The sequence below is a fragment of the Phoca vitulina genome, unplaced genomic scaffold, assembly GCF_004348235.1.
Source record: "Phoca vitulina isolate PV1807 unplaced genomic scaffold, GSC_HSeal_1.0 scaffold20, whole genome shotgun sequence".
Lineage (NCBI taxonomy): Eukaryota > Metazoa > Chordata > Mammalia > Carnivora > Phocidae > Phoca > Phoca vitulina.
Window position 1 is genome coordinate 28,511,160 of NW_022589723.1, and position 22,766 is coordinate 28,533,925.

Here is a 22,766-nt window from a genome sequence, read left to right on the forward strand (position 1 = left end):
AGTTAGGAATTCAGCTTTTTTCCAACCTCACATTATTTGTGAGTATTCCCCTATATCATTACAGTCTTCATCACGTTTTTATCTTTTTAGGCTCAAATCTTGCTTCTCAGTATGTTAGATGTGGTGTGAGAATCCGATTCTTCCTTTTAGCATGGCCTCGGGTTCTTGCCAAACCTGACGATTGCTGAGCCCCATTACAGGCCAGAAGTGGAATCAGGATGAATGGGAATCACTGGTTGGATTCTGAGGGACTCGAGGTTAGAAGATCTCTGTTCAGACTATCTTTCCGACACCCTGAGCTTGCTGCACCCCAGCCTGCCTCTGCCGGCTGGCTGTGAGGGGTAATTGTGCCCATTTAACCATTTGGTCAGGCCAGAGGCAGGGTGGGCAAGTAAGGCCTGAGGAGAATCTGGGTTCTTTTTTTCCTAAAGATTTTTTTTAAAGATGTATTTATTTGACAGAGAGAAAGTAAGCATGCATACTAGCAGGGGTAGCAGCAGGGAGAGGGAGAAGCAGACTCCTCACTGAGCAGGGAGCCCGGTGTTCGGCTCGATCCCAGGACCCTGGGACTATGACCTGAGCTGAAGGCAGACGCTTAACCGACTGAGCCACTCAGGCGCCCCTTTGCTGAAGTTATTTTATTCATTTGAGAGAGAGTGCACGTGCAGGAGCTGAGGGGAGGGGCAGAGGGAGAAGGAGAAGCAGGCTGCCCACTGAGCAGGGAACCCTAGGCAGTGCTGGATCCCAGGACCTGGAGATCATGACCTGAACAGAAGGCAGACTCTTATCCATCTGAGCCACCCAGGCGCCCCAGAATCTGGGTTCTTAAGAGGAGCTGTCTACACAGTGCTGGTAGCCAGTCCAGGAATTGACCAGTGCTGAGCCAGAGAACCTTTGCTGCAGCCTCCAGCCAGTCCTGGGGCCCTCGCGAAGGTCCGTGGGCTTCCACAATACTTACTAGCCCTTGACTCTGCCTGTGTTTTTGTTTCTACTTGTACCTTCCAGAACAATATATGAAGTTCTCAAATCTTGTTTTGGGTCAGTCCCTTCCCCCTGCCCCAAGCCAAGGCAGGTGACCAGCAACTTGAGGTCAGATAGCTATTTGATGGGACCCTTGGTCTGGGTCCTCCAGAGTCGGGGGTTGTGTGTGTGTGTGTGGGTAGGTGGGTATGTGCACACGCGCAGTGTCACTGTAGGAGTGAGTGGGGAAGAACTCAATCTTGGTGTCCGAGACCTTGAACTTTCTTCTCTTTGCACTGTCCGTCATCCATGGCTGTGCTTTATTTGTTTGAAGGTCAGTTCTGGGTCCTAAGGCCTGGTTGCTTCTTTGTTCCAATGTCAAAGATGGTGTGGGGCTGCGAGCCTTAGCTTTGACCAGCCCCAGAAGACCTCCCTGATGCCTGTGGAGATGAGTGCTCTCCACTCTTCTGGGCTCCGTTCCTGGAAGGTTTCTAGGCAGTGTTGAAGCTTGGGCCTAAGATGGTGACGTGTCCTTAGAACACACAGAGGGAGAAGGAGAAGTATGGAATGAAGGGAGCTTCTACTGGACACTCAGAGGCCTGGGTGGGTGGAACCAGGTGGGCACAAGAACTGGCCTCTGAGCAGCAAGTGTGCTCCTTCCTGGTCTGTCTTTTCATCTGTGTCTTGCTGATCTGCTTTCCTCAGAAACAGTAAGATTCTTAGCAGCGGATACCTGTTCCATGAAGTTAGAGATGAATTAGATCTATGAGAGGGAAAAACCTAGCTAAACTGCAAATGGGAAGAAAATTGGCTAGTTGGAAAAAAAAAAAAAGGTGGTAAAATATACATAACATAAAATTTGGCACTTGAGCCACGAAGTACATTCCCATGGTTGGGCACCCATCACTACTTTCTGTCACCAGAACTTTTTCATCATCCCAGACTGAAACTCCATACCCAGTACATGCTAACTCCTTGTTCCCCCGTCCCTCGGCCCCTGGCACCCACCATTCTCCTTTCTGTTGCTATGAATTTGTGTATTCTGCACCTCATTAAGAGGAATTATAGAATATTTGTCCTTTTGTGTCCGGCTTGTGTTTTGAAGTTGACATTTTTCTTGGTATTTTAAGGAAGCCCTCTGAATAAAGTAGAGGAGAATGGGCTTTTCTCTCCTGTGGAGGCAGTCCTCCCCCTCCCTCTGCCTGTCCTCGTCCAGAGTGGCAAGGCCAGTGTTCTGCCTCAGCTAATCCTCTGTGTGGAATGAGCCGACAGCTGGGGGCTCCCAAAATTTGCTGCCGGCTGTTCTCAGGCTTCAGCGTTTTCTCTAGAATGTTGAACTGAGGTTGCGAGACAAAGTACAGGTTTCCCAGTTGAATTTAAATCTCAGATAAACAGCAAAAAAAAAAAAAAAAAAAAGTATAAATATGTCCCCTATATTGCGTGGGGGGCATACTTAGGAATTACTTGTGGCTTTCTCTGCAATTGAAAATTAACTAGGTATCTTGTATTTTTATTGGCCAAAATCTGGGCAACCCAATGAACACAAAATAAAGTGGCTCATGAGTGAAAGGCCATAGAGTTGGCTACAAAGGTCTCTGAAGATGGGTGGATTTGATGGCAGGTTGAGAGCGAAAGGCGATTTGGCTTGTGGTAGAATGTTAAAAAATTTGGATCCCAGAAGTTGTATTTTATTTTATTTTATTTATTTATTTATTTTTTTAAAAGATTTTATTTATTTATTTGACAGAGACACAGCGAGAGAGGGAACACAAGCAGGGGGAGTGGGAGAGGGAGAAGCAGGCTTCCCGCGGAGCAGGGAGCCCGATGCGGGGCTCGATCCCAGGACCCTGAGATCATGACCTGAGCCGAAGGCAGACGCTTAACGGCTGAGCCACCCAGGCGCCCCAGAAGTTGTATTTTAAAGTAACTGCATAGACTTCCATTGGTTATGTCTGCAGATAGAGGCAGTATTTACCTGCTGGTCAAACTATGATCTGCTCAGGGCAGGTACCAAAAGTAGGAGCCCTAATCTTAGGGCACTTATTCCTGTGCAGTTTCAGGATACCTGCTAGCATGGATCCAGGGGGAGTATTTGCGGGGTTCCCCAGAGCCAAGCTGTGTGTCTGCCCTGGCCGTGGTTTCTCTGGTTGACTGATGGAGCCAGCTGCGGAGGGGTGGTTTTATGTAGTGTGAAAAATCAGAACTTGATGCTTCGTTTCCCTCTTGTCCCTTCCTGTTCAATAGTGAATGGTCCTCAGATTTATTCTTGTGGTACTTTGAATCAGCCTTCCAAGTGTGAATTCAACAAGAATGCAGCTGATGATGAGTGTTTGCCTTGAGTAAGTCAGGCTGACGCTGAATCATTCCTTCTCTGTTCTCTGTGTAGCTGTTTTCCCTTGCCCTCCCCCTTGGATTTGGGTTCCTGGGTCTGGCTGGCTTTTTTTCCTCAGTGTTTTGGAGGAGAGAAAATAATAGTTTTCAGGGTTTGCAAACAGTGTGAGCCCTTCCTGTAGCTGCTGGTGGGTAGGTGGAGAAAATCAGTGTTTGGCTCTCTTCTCCAGAGGCCAGGCCCACCTGCAGATGGGGTCCCTGGTCCCTGGCGACATGGGGGAGAGCAGAGGGGGTTGGCTGCCAAAGAGGTCCCCTGAGGCTCCAAGGACACGGGTGTACCCGTTACTCTGTTCACAGTAAAGACGTGCATGATTTATTTTGGGGTTTTGAAGCCCTAGCAGTTTGTGGCTCATTTTGGCCTCTTTCTTCCCCAAGGGACTACGTGCTATTTAATGACTCAACCCTGATTGTACTCTGGACGTTTCCTTTCCACTGAGGTCCGTTTATAGAGCCGTCCTCAAGCAAATGTTTGTGTAAGGGAGAGGGAGAAATAGAAGGAAGAAGGGAAGCCTCTGGGACCCCAAAAGTGGCCTTCCAACTGCTGCCCCCATGCACTGGGGACACCCTGACATTTTAATGTACAGTGTGGCTAGCTTCTAGGCTTACTGGAGGAAGCTGGCTGGCTGTGCTCCTGGGCACGTGGGGGCCTGCTGTCTTTAGGGCTGCTCATTCTCTGGCCAGGTGCCCCATTAGGACTTGGGGACCCAGCTGGGGGGACACCTTCATGGGGTATGGGATCATCCTTAGGTCTGGTTGTTAGAGGTGGGGCGTCAGGCAGGAGCCTCAGAGTGAAAACTCAGAAGTTGGGTCCTGGGTCTGAACCACCCCCTCCACAGAATGTCTCCTTCTGCCTTAACTCTGCAGCACTTGAGCTTGACACTGGGGGGCCAGGGCTGGGGCAGGAGCAGATGTGGCGTTCTGAGCACTGAGGTCCGGCTCCTTAGTTTGGCTCAGATGCTGGAAGTCTCGTTTCCTTTATTCAGCACTTTCGAGGAAGAGTGGCCCAGGGTAGCCTAGTAAGGACTGAACTCCTCGCGGTAAAGGTCTGAGGAGATGGCTTGTAGAGCATTCTTCCCAAGGCCTGCCTTCCTCTGACCATGTGGGATGGAGGTGGGGGGGGGGGGCTGCGGCGGAGAAGAGAGAGACGCTAGCATCTTGTTTTCTCCCTCTCCCTACCCCCCATTCCTCTAGATTGATTTCCTACCTCTGCTCTTCCTGAGGGGCTGACGGCATCAGACATGCTGGGGAAACATTGACATTGGGGGTAATTTGTGGGCAGTTAGGTCTGTTACTAAGCTCAAAGAATTTGAGCAAAGAAGAGAGACAAATAACTGGTTATAAAGAAAACGGTGGTATGTGCTTCTCTTCTTGGAGGGTCTGTCGTGGGCAAAGGGATGTGGCACCTGCTGAGGGAAATGGGGAAGCATTGAGGACCTTGAGTCTGCCTGCAGGGAGTCTGTGATGAGATGCGGAGACCAAATCCCTGCACTTGGCAGGTCAGGGAAGACTACCCAGCAGGCAGGGGGAGTGAGGGGGGCCTGCGGGGAGCTCAGAGGGGTTCATGGAAGTGCGGCTTCAGCTGAGCCTGGAGTGGTGTCCGATGTCAGAAAGCAGAGGAGGGCATTCTGGGTGGGAGAGACTGAAGAAACAAGGACCAGAAGGTGGGAGGGCACAGGTAGTTAAAAGACAGGGCTACGAACTGATGAAGCAGGCTTCATTTTTTATTTCACTTTTACAGCTTGACTAGTGCCCAGTTGGATGTTGGTTGGTCACTTCAAAAAAGATGAATCTCTACCTCTTGCCCCTACTCTTCAACCTCTACAGTTAGCACTGCACCAGAACACCTGCCTGGAAGGCTCCAACAACCCTTCGGTGGCCAGATCTCACAGCCCTTCAGGTTTTGCTGTTCATCCTCCTTTTCTCGTAATACCATCTCCTTTTTGCCTCTAGAACACCTTATTCCCATGACCTGCCTTCTCCTGGGACCTTTCCTTCTTGGCCATGCCTCCTGTCTCCTGCATGTGTCTGCATTCCCCAGGCTTCAGTCCTCCAAGCCCACTTCCCTCCCTCCCTTGGCCCCTGCGCTGAGGGCTTTATTCCACACCCAGGCCCACGGGAGTCCTTGTTGGCTCTCTGCTCTTCGGCAAGCTCCCTTAGCCATACCCGTGTCACTAGCCTAGCTCCTGGGGGTTAGGATTCTGCAGTTGTGAGCCTCTGAAATGCAAAGAACTGAAGATGATTCCACAAACATCTAATTAAACGCCCTCTGAATGCCAGCTCCAAGGGAGACCAAGAACTCCCGGGGATCATCCAGTCGGTATCTGCTTCCCCTCCAGCCTCCTGTTTGCAAGCGCCTCCTCCCTTGAAAGCTCTGAATGAGCTCTAAGTATCCAGGAAGGCTGACAGCCTACTGTCCTTTTCGGTAACTTGAAATTGACGACCTTCTAGGGTGTCAGACTTGCTAGCCGTGTGGCGAGAGGCCACGAGCATCTACTGGATTTCCAGAGCTGCAGTGAGAGCAGCCTCGCCACACAGGAGGAGGCAGATGTGCTCTTGAGTGGGTCCTCCCCACGGCTTAGAATGCGGGGCTGGGCCCCAGGGATTTGAGTGTTCTCTGGGTCGGTGTCTTGCACAGGCGACTTTGAATTTGACACCCCTGTCGCACAGCCAGTGCCTGGAAACCCTGAAACTATTCCTGGTATTCGTAATTCACATCGGGTAGGCTTAGGTGGTATTTATAGCGCTCCCCAAGACAAGTTACTGCCCCAGGAGGTAGTGACACTTACCAGGTGCAGCGGAGGAGACACAGGGCTGAAGACATGCTTTTCCCGGCTAATTTTAGATTCCCAGTGGATGGGGATGGGAACGAGGGCTTATCACACAGTCAGTGTGCTTTCAGAGGCTCTGATCGCCCTGGGAGACTGAAGTACGGACATTTGTGGCCCTTTCTGTTCCTAGGGCTTGCTGCCCTCTGTGTTTGTGCCTCCCTGCCCAGGTTCTCCCTAGCTCTGCCCTTTCTTGCTGCCCCACTGCAGGAAAGCGTGCAAACAGGGCTTCTTGACGTTCTAGCATTAGGCCACAAAGCTGTGGGATGGGGGTTCGGAGCGGGAGAGGACTTAACCAGTAGGACATCGTGCCTTACAAACTGTTGTACAACCTGGTAATGCTGTTGAGCTTGCCTCTGCACTGTACTGTAGGGAAGGGTGATATCCTTGGGGTTTCCTGGAGATTTTTGAGCTGCCTATTCTTTTAAGGCAGAGGCGGGTGACTGCAGAGGCTCTAGGCCCTGTCTACCTCGGGCGTTTAGGCCTTGCTGTCAGAAGAGCCTCTTCAAATGAGCTGCCTCCTCGAGAGGGGGGCTCCGCATGGGGAGAGCGCCTGCTGCGGACAAGGTGTACCAGAATATGGAGGGGCAGGAGGCCGCCTGGGGTGTGTTGGTGCTTTCTACCATCCCTCCCCCCGTTACAAAGCCCTGACAAGCTGAGGCCCTTGACAAAGGGGAGGTGTGTGGCAATGTGACTGGGCAAGTGCTTGCTTGAATGTTTGTGGGGACCAGCGGCCAGGTGGAGGAGCCCAGGGAAGGGTGGCCAAGTCCTATTTTGCCTCCTTTGCTGCTTGGCTCTAGGTGGGCCTCTCATTTGTCATCTCCTGCCTGAAGCACCCAGGACAAATTGCCTGGGGTGGTTTTCTTTTGTGTGGCTTGTGATGACTTGAGCTACCTGTCCTGGTATAAATAGCCATAGCTTGGAAGCAGGTCTGCCAGAAAGCTTGGGGGGTGGGGTGGGGTGGGGTGGGGAAACCTTTCCTTAAATGATGGTGACGGGACAGTCGGGTCTGATTCACTCTTCCTCACCAACAGTTGTTGGGTCTTGGCTTCCCCTTCTTGGGATTTGGAGAGATTCAGAGGAGGCAACAATAGAGCCTTTATTGGCTGCCGGCTCCCAGAGCAGCCCTGCTGTGGTCGTGCTGGCATCGTCCTCCGAGCAAGGGCTTGCGTAGGGATGGCGAGTGGGGACAAAGCTTGCTTTTGTGCCCAGGCCTTTCTCCAGTTTCTCTGCGTGCTGAGGATCAGGCAGGGTCATCCGCCCGCCTCTCCCCTCATTCCTTGAGATGGGTATTAAAAATGGTAAGTTTGCAGCCTTTCACGTTGGGGGTCCTTCTATGCTTGTCATTTCTCCTTCTGAGTTGGGTGTAGTAAGAAGGGACAAAAGAGACGTGTCTGGTTGGTCCTGGTTTTTTTGCACCTTTTGTGGAATGTGTCTGAAACCTCTATGTGGGGGAAGGGTTGTATATAAATAAGAAACGTGGGGTTGAGGGGGTGCCTGGGCAGTTCAGTCAGTTAAGCATCCAGCTCTTGATTTCGGCTCAGATCGTAATCTCAGGGTCCTGGGATCGAGCCCCATGTTGGGCTCTGTGCTCAATGGGGAGTCTGCTTGAGATTTTCTCTCTCCCTCTTCCTCTGCCATCCCCTCCCCCCACCTCCATGCACCTGTTCACTCTCTCTCTGTCTCAAACCTTAAAAAAATGTGGGGTTGATGCAGGGTTGAGTGGTCCCCTCAGGCATCCAGATCTGCTCAGCCTGGGCATTTCTTCTTTCTTACTCTATTCTTCATTCCTGCCCCCTCTCCCTGGTGACAGGGGATGTGATGGGAGGCCATGGTGGTTAAACCACCATTCAGAGTCTGCTAACTCACATGGTCACCTGGCACAGCTATATTTGGCAAGCAGTGCCAAGACAATTTAATTGCTCTTTCTACCTTATAGGGCAGAAAAATAATAGGATACCAAAATATGAATGTGTGTTATTCAAAAAAGGTGAAGTATTTTTTAAATCGGTAACTACATTTCCACTATTCCTTGAGCCTTGACTATCCTTTGAAATTGATTTACAACACAGGGACATTTATTAGAGGTAGTTAGAAACTCTGATGGAGATTGCTGCCAGCCCAGGAGTGGCCTGGTCAGCACAGAAGAGGGAAAGTACAAGTGTTGGCTAGACCCTATCTGAGCACATGAAGTAATGGTCCAGGATGCCTTGCTTTGTAGGAGTCAGGAAGGAGGGTTGATGAGTTTTGTAAACAAATCACGGAAGGAGCCCTGCAGAGTATACTTTCACTGAAGGAGAGGGCCAGGTTGCAGGTACTGCTCTTAGGCTCTGTGCTGCCCACAGCCGATCCTCCCTTGGCTTCAGTCTCCTGAGAGGCCTGTGGGCGGGCCAGTTAAGGTAAGCCATGGAGTTGGCTGGTGGCCCCATGCGTTAGGGAGGTCTGTTTTAGAATCTGCCACTGTCGTTGGCTTCCTGGTGTCGAGCCCATGATTTCCTTTCCTGGACCCTGAGGGTGGAGATTCCTAGCCTGGGGGTTTGCAGGCATGGATACTGGAAAGGTATTCCACCTCAGGGATGCAGGGAAGTCTGCGGAGTCAGAGGGGCTGCTGTGCTTAGGAGGAGGGTGGGGTAGTGCTGTAGGCTGAAGAAGGAGAGAGGAACAGGAGGAAATGGCCCTGAGCTGGGGGGTGTGGCTTTGCCAGTTGGTCCAGACCTCCCTTCTAGGACTGGAGAACACAAAGCCAGCTTGGTGCAAGGCTTCGGTGGGAATGGGAACCACATGGAGGCTGCAGGCTGGACTGCATCCTCGGATTTCTCTTTCCCTATTGCATTGCTTTGTGTCTCATCTTTAATTGAAATGCCCTTGTTAGGAAATCCAGCTCTGGTGAAAAGCTATCCTGACCGCAGAGCAACCACCCCTGTAGTCAGGAGGAGAATGTGGAAGGAGACACTAAAACAACTGGAGAATCCCAAGAATTGCCTTTTTGTTGTACAGTTGGGCTGTTGGCGGTGGCCACGGGCCCTGTGGCTGTTGGGGAGGATTTACTCCCCTTCAGAATAGGGGGGCCTCCTGCCTCGCCCCGAACCCCCTGGCTCTGGTAACCCTTTTCTGAACTTCCACTGATGTTTTTGTATCCTCTTGCCACCCTCCAGTGCTAATAGTGAGTAAAAAAGATAAAAGGCTCTGCTGTATTTAAACTCTTGAAAACTGTCCCTCTTAGGGAGCAAGGCTAAAGCCCCCCACTGACTTCCCCTCTCTCTGACCCCACCTCCGGTGGCTGAGGGATGACGAGGCGCTCGCTGGTGTTGCCCCCTGAACCCTCTCTTCTCTTCCTCCCTCCTTCCTGGAAAACAAATGACAGCTCTGTTTTTCGGATGTGGATGCTGAGAAGCAGTGCTAGTCATGGACCGATCCTGTGAGTAGAGGCAGTGGCCTTCCTGGCTGGGGGCGCCCATCCGGGCTTGTCCTGCCGTTGGACTCCATGCTTCACTCAAGCTCCAGGACCCCGTGCTTCTGGTTGACATGCAACCCTTGGTTGCTGAACAAGAAGTGTTGAATGTTCCTAAGAGTTGTCCTTTGAGTTCTTAGAACAAATCTTCATTTCCTGGTACTACTTTCCTTGTAAATGTGAAACTGTATAGAAAGTAAAGTTAGTTTCTTGGAGAGTTTAGTCATCGGGAAGTTACCTTTGTATTTTTAATTTTGTCCATGTGATTGGACTGTGTTTTAAGTTCTATCTGACTTGGAAGATGTGTTTAGCTGCAAGTGTTCCTCAGTCTACCTAGGGAACCCAGATACTTGGGCTGCGGGTAAATAATTAGAAACTTGGAGTTGCGGAGGATCACTTTTATTCTTGGTAGCAGCCAAATATCAAGCATTCTTGGAAGGTCTGATGAAATGCTCATTTTAAATGCAAATTCTTTGCACAGTTAGAAGGAAAATGGAATCGTTCTGGCTCCAAGCATTCACTCAGCATTTTTGCCATTCCTTCTGATGGCTGAGGGGAGGGCTTGTGACTAAGTCCTTCAGCATTTTTATTATGATTTCGGATTTGTGCTTGCTGAGAGGAAGCCTTGCTCTGGGACATTAACCCTCTGTTGCCATCTGTGGTGTTTTCACTGGTCTCCCCCTCCCCCTCCACAATCTTTGGATTACCTCTCTCATTTGGTTTATGGATGACGGATGTACTAGGAAATTCATGGTGAGTGGTTTTTGTTGTTGTTTGAAGCGAATGAAACGTGTTAAACACCAGCTCCTGGGCTATGTGCCTTTTAGCCTTAGAAGTTCAGCTTCCCTCTTGGTTCCTCTTCTGGATGTCTTCTCCCACTTCTCTGGTTAGCCCACTACTCTGTCCCAGCCTGGGATCCGGAGAACCCTTGGACTTGTGCATGATGGGACAGTAGGATTCCTGTGCAGCGTGGCTGGATGGCTGGTTCCCTGTCCTGGACTGTCTGAGGAACACATGCACAATGATGAACCTACAGAGGTAGTTAAAGATGTTAATCTTCTCATATCAGACAAGTTAAATTCCTCTTTCTGAAAGTGAGAATTTTACTTGGAAAACAACTTCTGTGTTCTTTGGTTCTAGAGGCCATTAGGTAGTATATGGAGATGCTCAGCCTCCCAATTAATCTGGTCTCTTTCATGGGAGGTGTGCATTCAGCTAGAGCCAGGAGATGAGGTTTTGGGAATGGCAAGGTGGCAGCATATTTTTTTCTATCCCTAAAATAATGACTTGATACTGAGGCTATCCCCTAAGCTGGGGTGGCAGGCTGATTGATGGTTGCCAAGCATTATGAAAACAGAAAAACCATATACATCGTTGAGTGCAATTATAGCCATGTCATTTCCTTCTACTTTTATTGTAAAGCTGTCTCACTTTGTTGCTTACGCATTTTTGCATAACAATATAGAATTTGAAATGCAGTTGCCATATTGGTCCTTAGTTTGTTGACGGCAAAGAATCATTTTAGAGTTGGAAGGAGCTCCTCAGGTCTAGGAACTCTCTGCTTTTCATTTCTGTGAACTGGGAGGTCACCAGGGACTTCTTTGGTGGGTGGTGATACAGAGAAACAAGTTATCTTCAGCATTGCTGCTCCTCCCAATGGAAATGTGATAGGGCTGAGAGAAGACTGGTGGGGATGTGCCCCTGATCAAATAACCCCTTTTAGAGTAAGAGACAATAAGTAGCTCCAGGCTTGAACTGCCATACTGGAAGGCTTTGAGAAGTAATGGTTGAATCCAGTTTAGAGGTTGCAAAATCTCTGAAATGGGCAAGCATTGTCATTGTTGAATGACAATGAACCAGAGACCTAGGAATTCAGGTGCTATGCCCAGACCAAGCAGCCCGCCATGGGAAGAATTAGGACTTAGGACTTTGCCTGAGTGTTCTTCCTGCTTCCTGTATTTTAATAAGGGTTCTGAGCCTCTGTACCATTGGCCTCCATGCCATTGGTTGGATGATTCTGTTGTGGAGGCTGCCTTGTGTGTCATAGGATGTTTTGCACCATCCATGGCCTCTACCCACTAGATGCCAGTAGCCTACATTACCACCTTCGGTTGTGACAGCCAAAAATGTCTCCAGACATTGCCAAATATCCCCCGTTGGGGGCGAATTCTTCCTGGTTGGCCACCAGTGTTTGAGTTGTAGATGATGACCCTGGGAATTCATAAACACAACTCTTAGATAGCTTGAACCCTATCCTTTTTTTGCTTTGATATGTGAACTACACAGCTAAAATAGTGTTTACTAGAGCTCTTACAGTAGATAAAACTGGCTCAATGGCCATTTACAAGAAAGTGATAAACACAGTTCTGAACCGAATTGCATTGTGTTTGGGATGACGGTTTTCCCTTGAGCAGATTTAATTGCGGTTTTTCTCCTTAGATTTTGGACACAGAGAACTTGTCTCCACTAAGCAGCTTGTACTTCTGATTTTAGCTAATGGTTGTGCATGGGGACAATGTGTGTAGTGAGTAGGGAAGAAGTCAAAATGCTCTGAAGGCGGAGGAGATTTTGGCAATCTGAAAATGGTGATGGATTGGTCTCCCATTTTGCAAACCTTGGTGTAAGCTTGGAAGAGAATGCTTAATAACTTAAACTTCTCTAAATACAGAGCAGGTGTGGGCACAGAAATTGAAGTAGACCATGGCTTGATGCATTTAGTAGTTGCTGTGAATCAGTGGCTGCGAAGAGAGAGAGCCCGGAGACCTGGGTACTGTACCTGGGCCAGCCTTACACTCTTTTGGTCAAGTCACCAAACATTTGGGCGGTAGGTTCCTTAGCCTTAGAAGGAAGGGCACAGTCAAGATTCCTGCTTCCTGGATGGGGGTGAAGTGCTGCATGGTGAAGCAAGGTATATGAGACCATAGGATAAACCTAAGACTCTCATTGGAGCCTTGATTTTGCTCAGGAAATTTGGAAGACACAAGGTTACTTTTGAATGAAAGCAAGCATGCACGTATTGAATAAGTGCAAAACTTGCATGATCTGAATTTAAGCTAGAACATTGAACTCAATAAATGAGGGCAATTTAATGCTTGCTGTGAATTTCTTCTCCATGTCAGGTGCTTCCCTGCCCCCCCCCCCCCATTTTGTTGGAAAATTCTGGCAGAGTTTGCCAAGTCATGGGCCCAGGGATCTCCAAAATTACTTCTACATGTAAAATTTCTTGTGGGAATAAAAAAAACCTTGGTGTAGAATCTAAGGTAAGTTCACATGCTCAGCAACAGAGAGGACCTTAGGGGAAAAGGGATCATGATAATAAAGGTTGTCTAGCCTTTAAGAATTCACGTACTTCAAAGTTTACCTTCTTTCCTTTTGGCTTAAATGGGAAAACTTTTGGCTTGCATTGGCCTGTAAACAACACTGAAAAGGGGATGGTCCTAGTGTTGTTGTGGGACGCTAAGGATTTCAGCACATTACCTGAGAGTTGACCTAATCTACAAGATGTGCCAGAGGAAATCGCATGCTGTTATAAATTTATTTGAAATGGCATCAATGAAGTTGGCCTTGGAGTCAATGTTGAAAGTTAAAACGACTGACTGGCAAAATTACCTAGCTGGGGAAAGTTAGAAGAGTAAGACACTCCATCCAGTCAATTTTTGTTTCTGAAGTTATTTAATGTTACAAAGGAGTTGTTTTTTGATGTTGATGTTCATGACCATTCTTTAGAAATTAACGTCAAAAGCTTCAGACGGGACCCCACATCCCCACACTATCTGGTTTCTGGAGAGCAATAAGGCGGGTGCCTGGCAGACACCTAGGAATGAAGAACACCTAGGAATAAAGCAGTTGCTGAGTAAAACTGCTCCTGTAACCATTTGTCAACATTACCTTATGTGAGGCAACTTTACTATGTGACGTAACAAAGATAATTTATAATGTCTTCATGCAGGCAGGGGTTTTTCTTTGTCTTTTCTTGGCGTGTAATTGAAACAGAGCCTGGACCAAATGAGAAACATTTGTGTTTGGAAAAAGATTCCAGAGGCTTCTTGACTGGGGTCCTACACTGCTTCCTTATTTTCCTTGGAGTGTGTATGCAGACTTCTCATCTGAGATGAGCATTAACAACATTGCCATTTCTATCTGTTCATAAGCGAATGCATCTTAGGATCAAGGGAATGGTGTAAATTCTAGACCCACAGGACGCACCCAGGGAATCAGAAGAAAAAGTGTGGAGGTTGATCTGTCTCAAGAAGTCCGTGGCTGTAGAATGAATGTATAAATATAGTTGCTTTAACAATGCTACTTCCCCAGAAGCTGTGTCCTTCATAAAGAAAAGTGTGCCTGTGTATTCCAAAGTCGCGTACTTTCCGAGTAGGTCCCGGAGGAACACCAGCTTTGCAGAGGAAGTGGGGTGTTCAGCCCTTGGGGAAATAGGGCCTGAACGGGGTGGACTGATGTGATTGAATACTTGTGTTAGTGCTGTGTGTGTGTGTGTGTGTGTAAAACTCTTAATAAACACCCCCCCCCCCAAAAAAAACCCAAACCTATCCTCTTGTTCAGGCTGTCAGTGTGCGTGGTTTGATTCTAAAATGGGCACCCTGAGAGCCACCCACAAGAACCCTTGAAACACTAAGGCATGGTCACTTCATAGGTAACTGAGTCCTCACTGTTGGCCAAGGTTTATGTTGGATGCTCTGTAGGGCACAAAGGTAAAGGTGGTGGCTTCCTGACCTGTCAGGAACTCTCAGGGAGGTGAGAGGTTTGAGGTCTCCCATAGTGAGACAAAAGCCGACAGCATGTAGGGGAAGGAAAGACTCATTTTGTTTGGGAGCATCAGAGGGGTTGTCTTAGAGGCTGGGAAGGAATGTGAGCTGGATTTTGGGGGAAGGTAGATTTATATCCAGTGATGCTGGTTGGGCTTTCCTGGAAGGAGTGTGACTTGAGCACAGACCCTGAAGTGGGTGAGTGGAAGGCAGGAAGCGGTGGGATTCTCCCCGGAACACTCTGGAGCCTGATTTGTGGTTCATGGAGGCGTGTCTGTGTGTGTGTCTGTGGGAAGGGGCTGAGTCGGGGCAAATCATGTAGGGGTCTAATTGTGCAGGGCTTCCTATCCCAAGGTAAGAAATCTCAGTGTGGTGGAGAACATACCCAGGGGAGAAGGGAGAAAGGAGGTAGAGAAGGCAGTACAACAGGCAGGATAGAAAGGCACAGGAAAGAAGAAAATGAACACCTTTGAGTCTAAATTTGGGTCTTTCTGCTGCTGTCAGACTGATTGATGGGGAAGCCAGGCTGCTCACGTAGCCTGGGCCTTTGGGAAGACCGTTGATTTTTTTTTTTTTTTTTTTTTTTTTTCTTGTATCTTTATTTCAGTTGTAAGTTTTCAAACCTGAATGTGGAATCACGGACTCAGGCTGTACTCGGAAGAGGTCCAGTCATACTCTTCTTCATCCCCAAATTCTTAACTGTTAGTTGTCTGTCAAGTTGTCTGTAAAGAATCCTTACTGCCTCTTTTCACTGTTCCCTGGCTCTGAGCCTACTGGGTGCCCTCTGTAAGGTGCGAGGAATGCCTCCAGGAAAGGGCAGTCCTTGCTCTGTAGGAGCTCCAAGCTGAGACAGGAGAGAAGAGAGGATTAGGATTCTAGACCAATATGAAAAGCGCGCTGGTGGGGATTTCCCAAAACCTGCACAGGGAATTACAGGAGAGTGTGTGAGGGAGCACTGGTTGGGATGGGGCGCTGGAGAAGACCACCAGCTGTTTGACATGACGCGGTTGTGGCTTACTTAAATATTTCCTACCTTCACGTGGGACCTAAAGTTGCCTTCCAACAGCTTAGCCTTGAAGTATGGCCAGTATTTCGGGGCTTTTTTGGGGTCATTTTAATCCCCCAGCCACTACCCCAGCCCTAGTTTGGGGCAGAACACAGGCTATTGTGTGTGGGAGTTAGTCATGGGATCCTTAATCCTTCTGTGTCAAGTATTGCATATGGAATAAAACTGTCCTGGAATTACTTTGCTATTTTAAAAATGTATGTAGGAGAGAGTGGGGTTAATTAAAAATTTATTTTAGAGCATTTTTATCTTAATCTCCTATCTCCAAGGATACCAGAAGTACAACTATTAGTTTTGTGTGTGTGTGCACATGCGCACAAGTGCTTGCGCATTTGCAGGGAAGAATCTTTAAAACTTTTTCACCTTAAAAGGAACTACCACCTTCTCCTAGCACTCAGCACGTGCCTGTCATCTGGGTGTGTAATAAAAGGGGCAAACGTGAGGGCTACAAGAACAGAGCTATATTCATGCGTCTCTCCCACCCCTTCAGGACTGTGTGCCATCCCATTACCCAGGGCACGCGGGGAGAGGCACCCTGAGGCCTGGAGGTGTGGCCTTTTCCTGCCTGTGTTCTCCAAGGCATGTGGAAGTCACTAGGAATTACACTTGAGCACAGTCCCGTGCCCCAGAAATGCAGGGTTGTCGTTGGAGGGTCTACTTTCAGTCCTGGCCCAGGCCTTGATGGGAAGGAACTAGCTGTTAGATGGAGTGACTAACGCCAGGGACTTGCTCCTCATTGCGAGTGTCAGCCCCCTCCTTGGCTGAAGAGTCTCATCTGCAGATTGTCTGGGTTAAACATAAAAAAGCTACCTCTGGAATTTGTTTCCCGGTTGGGCTGTTCTCCCCTCCGGGTCACAGTGGGTGGGAACAGTGACCGTGCCTGTAAGTGAGCACTCTGAATTTGAGAAGGATCCCACTTAGAGTCTCAGTGCAAAAGGGGCATGAAACCATTTTGTTCCCTTGTTAGTTGCTGAAACCCTTTGTCCTCCTGGAATTGGCAGGCCTTTACTTTTCCTGAACTCCTAGCGATGGTTTCCCTGGAAGCTATTGTTTTGAATCCGTCAAGAAGAATGTTGGGCCTGTTATGTACGTACACTTGCATGCATGCTCACACACATCTACACACACTCAAACTGGGATCCATGCGTGCACACACAGGAAAGCCAGGCCTGTCTTGGGTTACAGAGATGGCAGGATCTAGTGGAATGTTAACTTCTAAAGACAGTGACCTATTAAAGAGTGGGTTCTGTTTTTTACTTAGGCTTTTGCTTTGCTTTTTTAAACCAGGTTTGAGTGAGGAGAAGAGCCTCTTAAGCAGAGATGAGGGACTGCAGCGCTTCCTTTATTAAAGGCGCATGCTACGGTGTGTCTACCCAGGGTATCAGTCCAAGCGGTCCCGAACGAGTGAAAATGTTGTTGAATGTCCTGGTGCCAATGTTTGGCAATTATAACCAAAAAATAAAAGTGGCAGCTTTGTCTGTTGCAAAACAGGGCTCGTTTCTGAATTGCATGCTCTCCTTATTTGGCCAAGATGATATTGGTAAATGTGTGCAAAGGGCTAGGAATTGAGACCCTACTTGTTTCACCTATTTTTTTTTTTTTTTTTTGATAAGCCGGTCACTTGACCACTCCCTGAATGAGCAGAATTCTCCTGAGGAAGGTCAAGTTTTTTTTTGTTTTTTTGTTTTTTGAAAATTTGGGTATGTTCAATCTTTTTTTTTTTTTTTTTTTTTTTTTAAGTTTTTATTTATTTGACACAGAGAGAGAGCACAAGCAGGGGGAGCGGCAGGCAGAGTGAGAGGGAGAAGCAGGCTCTCCACTGAGCAAGGAGCCCGATATGGGGCTCGATCCCAGAACCCTGGGATCGTGACCTGAGCCGAAGAGAGCCGCTTAACCGACTGAGCCTCCCAGGTGCCTCAGGAAGGTCAAGTATTGATGAGGCTCCTGGATGAGAATATGTAAGGAACCCTGGCCTTTGTATCCAGCTGAGGAGGGGGAAGGGTCAAGTGTTCCTCCAAACTTGTGAAGCCTCTGGGCCTTCACTCTCTTCTCAGCTGATCAGGAAGACTTACTGAGCTAGTTCATGGTAACAGAATGTGCCACAGGAAATAGGCTTGCAGAGCATATAAGAGGAAAGACCACTGGGTTTGCAGAAACCCAACACCAGCTTTTCCCAGAGTGACAGGCAATACCAGAGGTCAGCGTGGCCTCAGCCCCAGAGCACAGGACTGTCCCAGGGCGTGGACATTTAAAAATGAAAATGTATTTATAGACAGTGCCCCTGGGGCCAGAATTTTCACTGTTCCTTTGTGGGCCCCACCCTTTGACAAGCACAGACCTCATTCCACAGGCTTAGTGGTGTGTCTTAAATGGGGGCTGGAAGTTCTTGTCATTGACCTGACTCCCAACTCCCCCCAAAAAAGAAAAAAAAATTGCTTTGTGACACATCCATAGAAGAGTATATAAAATGTCTAGGCACAGTTTGAAGGTAAATTGAACGTCTGTGAAGCCCACAGCCAGGGTAAGAAAGCAGTGTTCCAAATACAGTACAGGATCCCCTGTCACCGCAGAGGTGACAAGTGTCTTAACTTTTTTTTTTTTTTAACCAATCCTGCCTTTCTTATTGTTAGTACCTATGTATGCATTCCTAAATAACGTGCATTTTTGTTCCCTGATGTTCATTTCATTCTTGGTTTTGGAAAAATCAATGACCAAGTACAAACATAGCTTTGGGAAGCTTCCTGCAGAAACGGCAAAGGATGCCTGGAGGAGCAGAGGGCTCTCAAACTGCTGTGGGCGTTGCTAGCTGCGGGTCTGACTTTTTCCACCTGAAATGCTACCAGAAGTCAATTTTCTCAGTTGGCCCTGCCCTTGTGTATCACTTTGTAAATGGGGTTGTCATTCACACCCCCATTTACAAAGGGGTCATAGAAAGTTCGGAGAGAATTAGAAAAGGGGACTTCTTATAACGTTTTAGTCCAGCGGGGGTCCTTAGCCAGATGTACAGAGAGAAACTTTAGGTGGCCTATGAACTCTTTGAAGTCGTATGCGTTATGTTCTTTTGGGTGAAAGAGTCCCGTGATACTTCCAGAGGAGTTTGTGGACCCTCCTTCTCCGTAAGGGTAAGGAATAATGTAGCCATCATGGTAGGTGGTGTTTTTTTGTTTTTTTTTTTAAATGAAGGCTGTAGCTGTGGAAGACTTGTTGAAATCTGTTAGGTCTGCGTTGACTTTGTATGTCTGAGCGTGCCTGAGTGTTGAAAGGGAAATGAGCAGTAAGTTACACTGTGGATTGTCCAGGGTGGAATTCTTGACCGTGCTGCGGGTGGCCCGGCAGGCTTTACATGCTCTCTGAAACCTGCATCTCCTTTTCTTGACCCAGAGTAACTAAGGAGAATGCCAAAATGGGGGGGGGGGGGCGCGGGAATTGGGATGGTTGTTGTAGTTTCAAAACAAATGACCTCACTGCCTAAGTTCCACTTGATGCAAGAGAAAACCCTAACTTCTGCCTTATAAATACTGGACCTTTGGGGAAACACATCCAAATACCCATTTAGTGAGGGGGGGGCAGATCTGTCACTGCTGACGCTCCCTCCTTAGAAACAGAATGCAGCTATTGTTATTACCAACTCCCTAGTCTTTTCCTTAAGAGATGCAGCAATTTAAATTTATAATGACGGACATTGACTTCTTCAAAGTAGGGGAGTAATGATGCTTCGTGTGAGCTGACTTACTGTGAGGTACTTTCAGCGTTGTTCCAGCAATGGGAGGGAATTGTTGAGTTCCTTGGCTGAGGGACACCTGAGTTTTACCCCGTTCATGTTCTTTTTATGGATAAGGTACCAGGAGGACAGCAGAGTTAGGTGTGATGTGCCTAGGGATGCCTTGAACTTGTCAGGGTCAGCTGGAACTAAAACCCCAGGGAAAGAGCTATTTCCATGATTATGGTTTAAATATATAATTGGATGAAGATCAACTTAAAAACGTAATCAGACTCCTTTCCTAGAGAATTAGCCTTTTGAGCATCCATATCATTTTAACAGAATGACCATTGACAACAGTCTTAGCCCACCCATTTTTGAAATGCCCTACTTAGAGCTTCTGAGCATTTCCTGGGTGTGTTCTGGTCTCTTGGGTCTATAAACTCGATGTCTGGGAGAGGAGCTTTTGTTCTGGTTCTGTGTTCCTTATATCTCCTAAATTGAGACTTTTTAGGTGTTAATTTTTTTTGTTCGTTTACAAAGTTTTTATACTTCTCATACTCAAATGTATAAGATTTTCTTTTTCTTTTAAATGTTGCTTTTGAAAAAAAACCAGGAGTTTCACTTAGGCTGTTGAAGTCTTTGGGGATTGGGGAGAGGGGAGAATTTAGGGGAAGGATTAAGATTTGGAAATGCAGGCTGCTCTGTCTTGTTTCATCAGTTAAGAGCCAGATGGAATAAGAGTAACATTTAGAAACTGAGTTTTATTAAGGAAAGTAATTTACAGGTAAATTTAAGCTTTATAGACTTGATTCTGTGATTCCATTCCTGGTGTTGCCAGTACTTGTTGCTAATTTTGGGCAAGGCAGCTCCCCTTGAAGTCTTGATTTTTCTCCTTTGTAAAGACAGGATGGATCCAATGACCTCCAAGGACACTTTGCAGCCGGGGCGCCATGTTGGGGGGATCTGTAGAGAGGCTGCTCTAGGAGCTGCTGGGGTGGGATGGTGCCCCTCCCAAGACTGAGGACAGAGGGGTTGTCTACTGTAGGACTACAAGGTGCTCAGAGACTATTTGCCTTGGGAGTCTTCTTTTTCTGCCCACTCTCTCATCTGAACCCCACTGGTGTCCTTCGGTGTAGGGCGCACATTGCATCCCTACTGACATGGCCACCTGCCCTAACACATGTCATTTGTCTCCTTTTTGCCAGCGCGCTGTTGTAGGGTAACATCTGGACTGGGTTCCTGGACCCTTGGATGTCTTGCTGCCCACAAACTCCTGGATCAACTTGTTGAAAATAGTGAGTAATCTGCACGTTTCTACTTGGCATGCAACTGTAGACGTGTGGAATTTGAGGGCTGGAGGGTTGTGGCCAGTAGTCCCAGCGTCCAGCCAGATCTGCCTGAGGGGCTGTCTTTCTCACATGCAGCTCCAGGAGCCTTGGAAATGGCAGCTGTGACCATACACATGGCCTTTCTGACCTTTCTGCCCCCAGCAGCCATAAAGGGCATGGGGCCTTCTGAAGCTGCCTCCTTGGAGCTTCTTGGTTGTACCCCAGAGCCAAATACTGACTGTCCATCTACATAGGCTACATCCATAGCCTACAGGGACAGACTTCATGGGGGCAAAGGCAGGCGCTGTGCCTCTGCCGGACCTCGTCTTAGCTCACGTGTTCCTCCTCAGCCATCGTGTCTTATTCTCCTGTTACCCTCCCTTTCAGAGAGGCCTTACCTGACTCCTTTCAAGACCCTCTCCTCCAACCCCTCCCCCCATATTCTATCTCTCGATCTTTCCTTTACATCCTTGCCTGCATTTTTCTTTGCACTTAAAACAGGATTGGTCTCTTCAGTTATTTGATCGACCACCCATTCGTACTCAAATATTCGTTGCGTGAATGAATGTGTTTACTATGTGCCAGTGGTTAAGGTAGGCCCAGTCTGGGCTGTCGTGGAACTTCCATGAGGGAAGAGCAAGACCAAGTAAAAGCTACATGGTCACAACCCCAGTGTCACCTGGGGATCTGGTTAAAAAGCAGATGCTGACTGGGTGGGTCTGGGTGGGGCCTGAGATTCTGCATTTCTAACAAGCTCCAAGTGGTGTCAATGCTACTCTTGTGTAGGTCATGTTTGGAGAAGGTCTAAGGTTCTTGGAGCACATGACACTTGCCTTTGAGTGTGACCTTTGGGGAACTGCTGGGGGAGGTGGTGGTGGTGGTGGTGGTGGTGGGTGTGTGTGTGGCAGAATTTTGTCTGGCTGGTCTGCCTCCCTCTGCTGCGTGAGGCTGGGTATGCTGAAATAGGAGCCCAGCTGAAAAGCGTGGGAGCCTGTTACCTCGCCTGTGTCCATGTGCTCGTACCTCATGACGATCCTAAGTTGTAGTTTTGTCAGTGCAATCTTACTGTGCTCCTCAGATTCATGAGCTAAAACCCTGCGGGGTCTCAGCAGTATAAGTCAGCCTTTCTGGAAATACGGAGGGGCTTTCTCAAGAGCAAGCTCTTTCAGCTGGGCCAACATGGTTCCCAAGTCGGGGGTTGAGAAGAGAGAACATGTTGGCACCTGCACGCCACCGAAACCTCAGAGCCGGCCGAGAGAGGCTAAGAGGAGTGGCAGGAGGGGTTCAGGTCACTGCTACCAAAGGGGGTGTCTCGAGTCCCAGCGATGAGCTGGCCCTGGGGTTGTTCATGGCATTGTGGCAGGCTCAGCACGGCTGTAGTCAGACCTTTCAAAAGTCCTGTTGCTCTCAAGAGAAGCCACACGGATACACCACATGAGTAGTTAGCAGTTCCAACAGCCATTTAGGGAGTACTCACAATGTACTAGGCACTAGGCTAAGAGCCTGGCACACAGTCTTAGGTCTTAGCCCTCCCTCCAGCCCCCGAGGCAGGCAGTCACCATTTTACAGAGGGCAAGACCGAGGCTGGGATGAAGGAACTCACCTAGTGACACAGCAGGTGCATTTGGGGTCCAGCCTTCAGGCAGAGCTCTTCCCCCTCTGGCCTTTACCACCTGAATCCCGACTAAAAATGGGATTTTACTGCTGGTAGCAAGATGGAGTTGCTGATGATTTGTGTTTTCTTCCGTCTTACCCTCTCTCATGATACCTGTGGATATGGCCTTTCCCTGTGTGTCAGCTTTAAAATGTTGCCTCTAGGCACTCTAGCCCCTCGAGTTAGAGGAGGAGCTTGGTCAGTGTGGGGCAGAAATGGACAAAGAGAGAGAGTTGTGTATTCATCTAGGAGGCCCACTTCTTGCCCACCTCTGTTGGCCTCAGCCAGCTTCCCTAGGACCAGCTCTCTGAGGGGACTGTTGGCTCCCGGTGGTCCCTAGAGCTGGTGCTACAACTTAGTCATCCATAGCTCATGGCTGGAGGCGGAAGGCGAGGGCTCAGGCTGATTCGCTGTGTCCTCAAGACCATTTCCTGGCCACTGTGTAGAATTGCTGTATGAAAGACCATCTCGAAGAAACCTTTCTCTGCTCAGGGTTATTTTCTCTGTTCTGGATCAGATATACAACTGTAGTGCTTTATGGGTTTTAAGGTTTTGATGAGGCGCCTCTATTTTGGCCTTCTATTTTCTGGGTTTGTTTCCGCAACAGCAAAAGGAGGGCGAGGAC

At 48.3% G+C, this 22,766-nt stretch overlaps 1 protein-coding gene across 13 annotated transcripts in view; it reads left to right on the forward strand.

The window, feature by feature from the left end:
* TLN2 (talin 2) overlaps positions 1-22,766 on the forward strand; it is a 421,358-nt gene that overhangs the window by 49,176 nt on the left and 349,416 nt on the right. For 12 of the 13 annotated variants that reach the window (XM_032417152.1, XM_032417158.1, XM_032417149.1 and 9 more), the window contains exon 2: positions 20,365-20,454. The gene's annotated coding sequence lies outside the window, so the exon portion shown is untranslated. Of the gene's footprint in view, positions 1-7,456; positions 7,478-20,364; positions 20,455-22,766 lie in introns of those variants that run through there. The other variant, XM_032417153.1, reaches the window with a different exon arrangement.